The 12335-nt window shown below is 45.2% G+C and overlaps 1 protein-coding gene across 2 annotated transcripts in view; it reads left to right on the top strand.

Moving 5' to 3' along the window:
• RASGRF2 (Ras protein specific guanine nucleotide releasing factor 2) overlaps window positions 1-12335 on the top strand; it is a 1825430-nt gene that overhangs the window by 1028368 nt on the left and 784727 nt on the right. The window lies entirely within an intron of this gene.

Below are 12335 nucleotides of genomic sequence, written 5' to 3' on the forward strand. Positions count from 1 at the left end.
TTACTTTATTCACAACTGCACCACATAAATGACAGTATATCATGAATTCTTATTACATCGTACAGTTCTTTTCTCATTTTCTCCCCAACCAAACTTGGTGTTCCGTTGCTGTTGCATCCTATTACATCCAACATTCAATCGTAAATCATGGGTCCATACAATTCTTGTGTTTCCAACCTGCCGCTCTTTGTGGCACTGTCTCGTACATCAGTATGTTATACCTCATGTTATTGTCAGGTCCAGCAACCGACCACGTATAGGATCACAACTCCCGATCCTCCCTCCCCCATACCCCTCCCACCTCAATCCCACACGTCTCCTACTCACAAGAGGTCCTGTACAAAACACTCCGTGCCAGCGCTATCAACATAATTTAGCGCAGGATAAATGTACAGAAGCCACACCCCTACATCCGCAGGCTGTATTGCTGTAACACCTCGCACCTCCACAATCTACATATTCTCTATCCATTTACACCCCATCTGCCTGTGTCGCTATTATCTCCATCCCCTCCAGTTCTAACAGCATAACTTCCCAGTCTTGCGCCACGGGATATTTCCTCTGTCCCCTCTCCTCTTCACGTCTCAACACTATGCCCTCCGTTCTGCCCCATTTCACCAGCTGAGACTGCTACGTTGATATCATGTGTGCCCCAGATGACTTCCATTGCATAGGTATGGCTCTAATGGCTAATAAAAGGGCCAAATCCAAGAACTTCAGTTTAGCTTTCTGTGTTCTAGGTCGTTTATGAGATCCCACCAGACAATATAGGGCATCTACTGGTACCGGTATAGAGGTCACTGCACGTAGCATCTGGCAGACCTCTCCCCAGTAACTGCAGAGCCGCGGGCATGCCAACACCATGTGGAAAAAACCAGCTTTGTCCGCTTTGCAGCATGGACAACAGTGGGGAGATTCTGGGAGCATTCTATACAATCTCTGCGGGGTGAGGTACGCCCTATGAAGCACCATGACCTGAATGAATTTAAATTTAGCGTTCCTGGACACTCTCCGTGGATGTTCAAGTACCATTTGCCAATCCTTGTCTGACAGGACCCCTCCCGTGTCCTGTATCCATGAGTCTCTGAGTGTAGTGAGAGGGATCGCAGCGTGTTCTCTAATCCCTGAATATAACCACCTCACTAAATGACCCCCTGTCAGGATACCAGATAATCCACAGGAGTCGACGATTAGTCCCAACGCCCCACCACCTCAAACGCCACCCGAAGACCTTCAAGGTAACGTCTAAAATGGAGGGGAAAGGGGAAGTGGAAGAGAAAGAGAGACAGCCGTTGTGAAGGAGACTTGTTCGCTCTTCTCAGTGTGGTCGTCTGGGGCTCTGGTACGTTAATCCTGTGGAGAAATGCATTAATGGTACACAACTTCTAATTCAACTTCTAAACTCTAAGGTAACCATAGAAATACCCTTACCCAGATAAACTCGGCTATAGCTTCTCTCTTGAGTTGTTTCTTTTGTTTTAAAAAAAGAATGTTTTGTCTGTTGACTGCTCCTATATTAAACACAACACTAGTCATTTGCTTACTAAACTCTTCAATCCTATTGGTTATCTAATTACCTGTCACAGACTTTAATCCAGTTCTAATGCTTCAACTGATGAGTTCTGAAGGTAATGAAAGCGTATCTTGAATATCCTTGTGCCCCTAAATTAACCTGACTATGAGTAAACTAAAATCTAATGACTATTCCTATAGTTGCTTCACTACTCGAATATTCTCTGGTTCTTTAACTACTGTTCTATTTTGAACACCTCAGCGGTTACGTCACCGACCTACAGGTGAAGATTGATAACAACGGTCAAAGTCTTTTACAAGGACTCCCACGTCGCGCATGTGTTATTTAACCAAAAAACTCACAAACAGGACTCGGATGAATTCCTCAGAAGATTTCTCTGGAGCGTAACGGGAAAGCTGCTTCACCGGCAAAACTACAGTTGAAGTGCGCAGTTCACCTGCGGAACGCGCACCTCGTCACTGCCGTTGATCACAAGTCTGGAAACACTAGACCGACAATCTCTTCTCTGAAGCGTTCCTAGCACTCCGACATCTTTTGTCCTACTGTTCCTCAACACCTTAAAGTATTGGCGTAGGAAAAGTGTGGACACAACATAAAGTTTTTTCCTACGTAGATATTTTGGTTTTCTTCTTTTTGCTGGGAATTCCTTTATTTTTGGAATCGCAGTTCGGGTGACTGCCACGGAGGTCTTGACAGTACCTCCCTCCAAAAGGGGTTCCCCCAATTTGTGTTTCTTTAGGTATGCCTAGTGAAAGTTCCTGATCAATCTTGTAGCATGTACGTTGGTGGAGGGTTCCCAGGATCTTTCTTCTGGTCTGAACCCTTTCCATTCCACCAAATAATACAGCTTGTTTCCGGAGATTTTGCAATCTAGGATTCTGCCAATTTCAAATTCTTCACCTGACTCTAAATCCACGGGCTGGGGTGTTTTTTTAAGTCTTGCATTCACTGGATTCTTTTTAAGAAGTGACACGTGGATGGCTGAATGAATTTTTAAGGATTTTGGTAGTTGTATTTTTACCACTACTGGGTTTATGATTTTTAGCACCTTGAAAGGACCAATAAATCTGGGTTGGAATTTCCTATTCCCCTTTAGTCTCAGATGTTTAGTGGACAACCAAACTTGCTCGCTTACTTCAAAAGTGGACCCCACCCTTCTTCTCTTGTCAGCTTGTTTTTTATAAGACTGTTTTGCTTTGAGTAGTTTTCTTGTGCCTTTTTATATGACTTCTTCAACTCCGACACTACTTTAGTGATTGCGGGCACTGTTTTGTCTTCTTGACCTAGCATAAATTTTGGGTGTCGTCCTAAATTTAAATAAAACGGTGAATACCCAGTTGAATCATGCACAGCATTATTGTAGGCAAACTCAGCAGTCCACAGTAATTCTGACCAGTTCCCCTCCTGTTCCAACAGATAGAGTCGCAAATACTGTTCCAGTTCCTGGTTCACTCTCTCTGTTTGACCGTCCATTTCAGGATGGTAACTGGTAGGATACTGCGTATCTATATCCACATTGTGCATGAATTTTTTCCAAAATTTTGACAAGAATTGAGTCCCCCTATCTGATATGATTACCTGGGGAAGTCCGTGAGCTCGAACTATGTGTTGGTTGAAGACCTGTACTAAATGCGGTGCTGTTGGAACTGCCTTTAATGGAATGAAATGTCCCATCTTAGAAAACGAGTCTACTAACACCAATATAACCGTGTTACCTTGACTGGAGGGAAGGTCTACAATCAAATCTAGTGACACTGTATAACAGGGATATGGTGCATTAGGCAATGGCTGTAAGAGACCTTGCGGAGCTTGTCGACTAGGTTTACCTTTGATACATAGTTCACAGGTTGCAACATGCTGACCCACCTGAGCTGCCATGTCAGGCCACCAAAAATGTCGCCTGATCAAATCCAGAGTCTTCTTCGAACCCTTATGTACAGCCAATCGATCATCGTGGCAAACTCTCATGGCCTTTTCTTGCATATTTTTTGGTGGGAGATACAATTTCCCTACGTGGTATGGGAGGCCTCCTACCACTGAGTTCTTGCTATCCAATTTGACCCAAGTCTGTAATTCTTCAATCGAATAGTTCTTCTGGATTTCTTCAGCGAACTCTTCCAGATGAGTAGCTCCAATGATTTTATTCCTAGGAATGATGGCTTCATTGGGAGGGCTTTTAGCCTCCTCTGGGCAATTCATTCTGGAGAGAGCGTCGGCTTTACCATTTTGTGCCCCAGGTTTGTAGGTGATCACAAAGTCGAACTCTGAGAAATACAGGGATTATCTCAGCTATATAAGAAACATAATAAATAAATAAATAAATTGTCGAGGGGTAAGAGTTTTCGCTGATTTTAAGAATTGCAGGTTACAATGATCTGTGAACACAGTCACGCAATGCTTGGCTCCCAGGAGATAATGGCGCCAATCTTGAAATGCTTCTTTAACTGCGAGTAGTTCTTTATCTGCTATTGAATAATTGAATTCTGGTTCTGACAATTTTCTGGACCGGTAGGCCATTGGGTGGAGTTGACCTGTTTGTTTGTTTCGTTGAGACAAAACTCCTCCTGTTGCAAAGTCTGTTGCATCAGTTTCAACGAAAAAGGCTTGTTCTGGATCGGGATGCATCAAAATTGGAGCTGTGACAAAAGCCTTCTTCATACTTTGAAATGCTGCCTCCGCTTCTTCAGACCAATCAAATCTCCTTCCTTTCTTCAACAATTGTGTGATAGGCGAAACCTTGGCAGAAAAATTGGGAATGAATCTCCGGTAGAAATTAGCGAACCCAAGGAAACTTTGGACCTCTTTCACACTTTTAGGTGAGGACCAATCTTGTATGACTTGTACCTTTGAATCATCCATTTCCACCCCATCTGCAGACAGAACAAATCCTAAGAATTCCACTCGGTTGACATGAAATGAGCATTTTTCCAGTTTGATGTACAGATGATTCTCAAGTAGCCTTTGAATGATTTCTCGTACATCCCTTACATGATCTTCCATGTTGTTCGAACAAATCAATATGTCATCTATATAGGCGACAGCCACCCGATCCAAGAACTCCCGTAAGATGTCATTAACAAAGTGTTGGAACGCAGCTGGGACGTTACTGAGCCCATAGGGCATCACTTGATATTCAAATAGGCCATATTTAGTCCTAAAGGCTGTTTTCCACTTGTCGCCTTCTGCTACTCTCACCAAATGGTACGCCCCTCTCAAGCCTAGTTTAGTGTAGATTCGAACTCCCTTAACCTGATCCAGAAGTTGGGATATAAGTGGCAGGGGATAACGATTTTTGATGGTGACTTGATTTAGAGCTCTGTAATCAATACAGGAGCGAAGCGTTCCATCCTTCTTTGGTCGAAAGAACAAAGGTGATGACACTGGTGATTGGGAAGGACGAATAAAGCCGATTTTCAAGTATTCATCTAAATATTCTTTTAGGTAGATGTTCTCTGCTTCCGTCAGGGTGTAGATGCGACTACAAGGCAAGATAGCTCCTGCCTCCAGCTCGATTTTGCAGTCGTAATTCCTGTGTGGAAGAAATTTTTCCAATTTTTTTTTATAAAAAACGCTAGCCAGATCTTGGTACTCTTTAGGTATTTACTGAGTTTCCACAACGCAGATACAGGCGGGAAATTGAGCTAGCGCAGTCGCTGTGGATTCTTCTAATTTGGGCCTAGATTTAAGAAAGCAGTTGCTACGACAATGCTCCGAGTTCATTTTCACTGTTCTTCTCTCCCAATCGATGATGGGGTTATGCTCAGTTAGCCACGGCAATCCCAATATCAACTGGAATTGCGGGGCATCAATAAGGTTGAATCTTATGAACTCTCGATGACCCCGTAACCCTTCCAACTCCAACGTTCCGTTTCCTCAATGATAGGGCCTGAAGTAAGGTTTGTGCCATCTACAGCCTTGACAACCTCAAAATGTTTCTTCTTAACTGGTTTGATTCCCATTTCTTGTGCGTACTTTAGATCACAGAAATTACCCGTGGCACCAGAATCAATCATGACTGATACCTCTTTAATTTCTTGGGAACCGAATTTCACTGAGAATGAGACTGTGAGGTGAGGCGCCGCCGACTGTAATGTGTTGATCAACTGTTGGTGTTCAGGAGTTGACTCTTCTTTAGATCCCACCAGGGCAACTCGATCTAATGATGGGATTTGTCTTTTAACCCCTGGTTAATTTTTGGTTTTTTAGGACACTCCCTTACAAAATGTCCTGAGGCGCCACAGTACAGACACAGATGATTGGTGCAACGCTTCTTCTTTTCTTCCTTAGTAAGAGGACCTCGAATGGATCCTATTTGCATGGGTTCTTCTCCGCCATTGTTGTCTGCTTTACTGCCTTCTGGTTTAATGCAATCAAGACGGGGAATGAAAGGCCTAAAATCTTTTCTCTTTTCAGATCGTCTCTCGTACAGATGGTGATCAATCTGAAGCACTAGATCAATTAACTCAGAAATTTCCTGAGGCCTCTTAGGTATCTGTGCCAAGCGTCTATTAACTCATCCTTAATACCACGATAAAATATGGCCGAGCGTTTCCCCTCAGGCCAGTCAGTCTCCACTATTAATTTGTTAAATTGCGCGATGTAGGCCACCAGATCTCTGTTCCCTTGCTTCAGGTCTAGCAGTTCGTTGTCGGTAGCTTGGTTTGCGGTTCTTCGATCAAAGATTCTTAAAAATTCCTTCTTGGATATCTCAAAGTCATACAGTGCGGGATCATTGCGAGAAATTAAAGGCATTGACCAGGCAGCGGCATTACCACTCAGATAGGACAGCATGAACGCAACCTGCGCTTGATCCTCCTTGAAAACTACGGACCTGCATAGAAAATGTAGGGAACATTGGGTAAGAAATATTTGGGCCTTATGAGGGTCCCCACTATATCTCTCAGGGTTTGCTAAAGGGACAATTGGGGCCACGGAATGTATAACTTGTGTTGCAACTTCTGCGGCTGTTCTGTGTGTTGGGTTAAACTCGGGCAAAGGCGTAGTTCCCGCAAGGAACTCCTCCATTTTGTTTTTAATTTGGTGTGTTTCTTGCTGGGATCTTTTAACCTCATCCCTAAGGGCTCTATTTTCTTCTGCAGTTCGTGTGACTTGATTTTGTAACCCTTCTAAAACTCCAGCTAAAGATTTTAAATCTATTCCTTCGGCCATGTCGACTCAGGTGAATAACTGGCACTTCAATCTGTCAGGATACCAGATAATCCACAGGAGTCGACGATTAGTCCCAACGCCCCACCACCTCAAACGCCACCCGAAGACCTTCAAAGGAACATCTAAAATGGAGGGGAGAGGGGAAGTGGAAGAGAAAGAGAGACAGCCGTTGTGTAGGAGACTTGTTCGCTCTCCTCAGTGTGGTCGTCTGGGGCTCTGGTACGTTAACTCACGGTGTGGAGAAATGCATTAATGGTACACAACTTCTAATTCAACTTTTAAACTCTAAGGTAACCATAGAAATACCCTTACCCAGATAACCTCGGCTATAGCTTCTCTCTTGAGTTGTTTCTTTTGTTTAAAAAAAAAGGAATGTTTTGTCTGTTTACTGCTCCTGTATTAAACACAACACTATTAATATTTGTTATTTGCTTACTAAACTCTTCAATCCTATTGGTTATCTAATTACCTGTCACAGACTTTAATCCAGTTCTAATAATTCAACTGATGAGTTCTGAAGGTAATGAAAGCGTATCTTGAATATCCTTGTGCCCCTAAATTAACCTGACTATGAGTAAAATCTAAGGACTATTCCGGTAGTTGCTTCACTACTCGAATATTCTATGGTTCTCTAACTACTGTTCTATTTTGGACACCTCAGCGGTTACGTCACCGACCTACAGGTGAAGATTGATAACAACGGTCAAAGTCTTTTACAAGGACTCCCATGTCGCGCATGCGTTATTTAACCAAAAACTCACAAACAGGACTCGGATGAATTCCTCAGAAGATTTCTCTGGAGCGTAACGGGAAAGCTGCTTCACCGGCAAAACTACAGTTGAAGTGCGCAGTTCACCTGCAGAACGCGCACCTCGTTACTGCCGTTGATCACGAGTCTGGAAAAACTAGACCGACAACCTCCTCTCTGAAGCGTTCCTAGCAATCCGACATCTTTTGTCCTACTGTTCCTCGACAACTTAAAGTATTGGCGTAGGAAAAGTGTGGACACAACATAAAGTCTTTTCCTACGTAGATATTTTGGTTTTCTTCTTTCTGCGGGGAATTCCTTTATTTTTGGAATCGCAGTTCAGGTGACTGCCACTGAGGTCTTGACACCCCCTGTTCCCATATAGTAAAGCATGTGGACCAATCCATGATTCGTAGGTTTAAGTCGCTGCGGGCCCATTTGTTTTTAATGTAGTGAGACACCACAGCGTGTTGTAGGTATAGCCTCTGGGGGGCCCCCGTGATCTGCAGGAGGGTATCATGATCTAGTAGGGTATCATCCCCAAAGAAGACGCCCACTTCTTCTACCCCCGCCTCTGCCCAGGGTCGTAATCTGTGCTGTGTAAGCCTACCTTGGGGCGTTGGGATACCTAGCAGGGGAATATTCTCCGCATAGGGTGTCACATTGGACGTATACGTCAAAGCCTTCCTCCAACAGATCAGGGCCGTGTTCAAGAGAGGATGGCAGCCCTGGTGAATCCTGCCCCCGGGCAACAACAGTGAGTGCAATTCGCCCCGTGCTAATCGATCAGCTGTGAAGTCGATTTCATGCAAGTTCCTACCCGCCACCCATCTCGCCAGCCGCTGTAGTTGACTCGCGTAGTAATACCCCCTGAGATCGGGCACCCCTAGGCTGCCCAATTTAGTGCTTAATTGGAGCTTTCGGAGGCTGATACGTCTCCGGCCGGGACCCCAGATCAGTGTTATCAGAATCGTGTTCAGTGTGTGGAATATTGACTGTGGAAGGACGATCAGCAGATTAACAAAATAATATAGTATACGGGGAAGCAGGACCATTTTGGAGATGGCAATTCTGCCCATGACTGATAAGGGCAGGGCTGTCCAGAATCCTACACTACTACGGAGACCCGTGATTGCTCTCTTGACATTACCTTCTATCTGGTCTTCCGTACGTCTATACACTTGAATGCCCAGGTATCTGAACGTCGTTTGGGTTACCGTAATCTGATGCCTCCCGAATCGGAGAGAAGGAGTGTGTGGTAGGTCCCTAAAATAGAAAGCGGTGGACTTCTCTGGATTAATTGCTAAACCAGACACCTCCTCAAATTGGCTAAAAAGTCTATCTATATTCGAGAGGTCAGCCTCTAGGTCCCGAAAGTATAATAAAATGTCGTCCGCATATATAGAGATTAGGTGGTGCGTGCCCCCTATCGAGATACCCATCCGTTCCTCCCGGGCCAAAAGGATCAGGGCCAGAGGCTCCAGAGCCAGCACAAACAGGAGCGGAGACAGAGGACAACCCTGCTGAGTGCCCCTGTAGATCGAGTAGCTATCCGAGGTATATCGACCAGTGCGTGCACGGGCCGATGGGTCCGTGTATAGTAGTCTCACCCATTTCAGTAGAGAGTCCGGGAGACCAAAGCGTCTCAAGGTCTCAAACAGATATGTCCAGGACAGGGAGTCGAACAACTGTTTCATGACCAGGGCAACACAACCTGCCCGGGGGCTGTCCGCGGTGTGGCATGTAATCGCCGCGAATATTCTAGGATGTACTTCGTCCCGGGAGAAAGCCACACTGGTCCTGGTGGATCAAGGCAGAGAGATGGGGCTGCAACCATACGGCAATAACCTTACTCAGGATCTTGTACTCCGTAGAGAGCATTTATAGGGGCCTATAGTTGGACAATTCCAGTGCGTCCTTTCCCGGCTTGGGTATGGATATGACTAGGGCCTGCATCGTTGAGGTAGGCAGTCTTCCTCCCTCATACGCCTCCTTATATACCTTCTCCAAAATGAGGACTAGGGTCTCAGAGTAAGTCTGGTAAAATTCTACCGGTAGCCCATCCACCCCCGGCGTTTTATTACGGTTGAGGGACCGAATGGCAGCCCGAATTTCCCCTTGCATCATGGGGCCTCCAACTTCTTTCTGGGCCACCGCAGACAGAGCCGGAAATGACAAATCACGAAGAAAGCCCTCTATCCGGTCCGGGTACTCCAAAGGAAAAGGGGCATACAGGGCCCGTAGGTGGGCGCAGAACACCTGATTATTCCCAGCCTGTGTGTGGACTATCCCACCCAATCCATCACGAATCCGCGTAATCACCGGGGGATCCGGACGTTCACGGACCAAGCGAACCAATAAGGCACCTGACCTGTCAGCCTCAGCATGATTCCGACGCAGATATTCTTTATAATCAATGACTCTCAGTGTTTCCAGTACCTCTGCATGGGCAATATTCTCTGCCTCTAAAGCGCCCCGTTTTTGCGGGTCTATACTAGCCTCCCTCTCCAGTATTTTCAGTCTGTTTTCTACATCGCATAGTCGCCTATGTGTTTCTTGTCGGGCTCCCACTAGCTGTCCTATGGCGGCGCCCCTTACTACCACCTTCATGGCATCCCAGTCCACCAGGTTAGATGTTGCAGAGTCCCAGTTTTCACGAAAGTAATTTGTCAGAGCGTCAGAAAGTGATGCACGAAAGAGGCCATCTTCCAGGAGAAGCGGATTAAGTCTCCAGGTAGGCACCGGAGAGGGTATCCTGCCCCATAGGAGGTTACGTGTCAGTGGCCTATGATCCGAGAAGGTTTTGGCTAAATATTCCATACCGCCAATCTTCGACATTAAGGAGCTGGAGCACAGAAACCTATCTATCCTTGTGTGCAAGTTATGTACGGGAGAATAATACGAATACTCCTTATGGGTCGGGTATAGCTCTCGCCATGCATCCACTAGTCTCCAGCCCTCTGCCCAGGCCGTGAACACCTCAGCCAATTTTGTGACCCCGGCCAACTGTAGCAGGGGGTGCGACCTGTCCAGATCCACACCAAATATCATGTTCCAGTCACCTCCCAGTATCCAGGGAATATCAGCCCAATCAGATAACGCCCTTCTCACCTTCCCCAGATATACCTCGTGGTCAAAATGCGGGGCGTATACACTACCTATGACCACCAATGTTCCATCTAGCGTTCCTTTTACCATGATATATCTCCCTTGGTCATCCACTCGCCTCTCTATCTCAACAAAGGATGTCCCGTGTCGGACCCAGATGGTTGCCCCCCTGGGAAAGGCAGAATAGGTTGTGGAATATATAGTACCCCATATACAATAAACAAATGGAGAGATTAAAGGGATTTTTATCCACATCGGTGGACGGAAGAGTACTCCTTATCCCCTAGGCTAGGTATCTATATAACAAAAAAGGAGGAGTACCACCATAGAAAAAGGCTCAGAGGGCGATTTTTGGTGGGATGAAATTCTAATGAGGAAAAAGAAGAAAGTCCTTCTTTGATTTTAATAAACCCCTCACTCACCGACCTGGTCGGTGACATGCTTCATCATCGGGGCCACCTTGACAGCCGAGTGCCATCAAGGTGTGCTGCGACACCTGGAATACAGTGGAGCGGGTATGTGAGTGATGAATGCAAGAAAAAAAGTATGTGAGTGAAAAATTGTCCTGGTATGGCTTATATGTGAAAAAATGTATTCTTAAGACTACTGGACAATGATAAAAACAGTGTGTGTCAATACAATAAAGGTTTAATTATGACCAAGTGTATCTGTAATATATGTGCAAGGTCTACATGTTTCAAACCGAATGGAAAATACCGGTTTTTCTTCAGGACCAGAAAGGAAATGGGTGGTCAGGGTACACTAACGCCCTGCCATACCTGCAATCCTTTGTTCCCTGGTAACAAAATTGGTTACAGGGCAAGAAAAAGGTAACCCGGGGGTGGTTACGTTAATAGCAAAAAACTCCTAATAAGGGGTCATTAGGCTGCATGGGATTAGAGGGAAGGGAGGCCACACGGGCGCATGGAGGGGCAAAATAGGTATACGGCCTAAACTAACCACAGAAACTAATATGTTTCTTCTACTGTGGCCTCCCTTCCCTCTAATCCCGTGCAGCCTTATGACCCCTTATTAGGAGTTTTTTGCTATTAACGTAACCACCCCCGGGTTACCTTTTTCTTGCCCTGTAACCAATTTTGTTACCAGGGAACAAAGGATTGCAGGTATGGCAGGGCGTTAGTGTACCCTGACCACCCATTTTCTTTCTGGTCCTGAAGAAAAACCGGCATTTTCCATTCGGTTTGAAACATATAGACCTTGCACATATATTACAGATACACTTGGTCATAATTAAACCTTTATTGTATTGACACACACTGTTTTTATCATTGTCCAGTAGTCTTAAGAATAAATTTTTTCACATATAAGCCATACCAGGACAATTTTTAACTCACATACTTTTTTTCTTGAATTCATCACTCACATACCTGCTCCACTGTATTCCAGGTGTCGCAGCACACCTTGATGGCACTCGGCTGTCAAGGTGGCCCCGATGATGAAGCATGTCACCGACCAGGTCGGTGAGTGAGGGGTTTATAAAAATCAAAGAAGGACTTTCTTCTTTTTCCTCATTAGAATTTCATCCCACCAAAAATCGCCCTCTGAGCCTTTTTCTATGGTGGTACTCCTCCTTTTTTGTTATATAGATATATAATACTCCTCCATCGTTTCCTTAGTGTCTGCGCCTCTGCTGTCGTTAGGTGTGATTCCTACAAAAATGTGATCAGTGCGTGTTGCCTTTGTAAAAACGCATGGATTCGGTGCCTTTTCTGAATGGCACCAAGCCCATGCACATTCTAGGTGGCAAATCTATAG

Source organism: Lissotriton vulgaris, chromosome 3_1, assembly GCF_964263255.1.
Source record: "Lissotriton vulgaris chromosome 3_1, aLisVul1.2, whole genome shotgun sequence".
Taxonomy (NCBI): Eukaryota; Metazoa; Chordata; class Amphibia; order Caudata; family Salamandridae; genus Lissotriton; species Lissotriton vulgaris.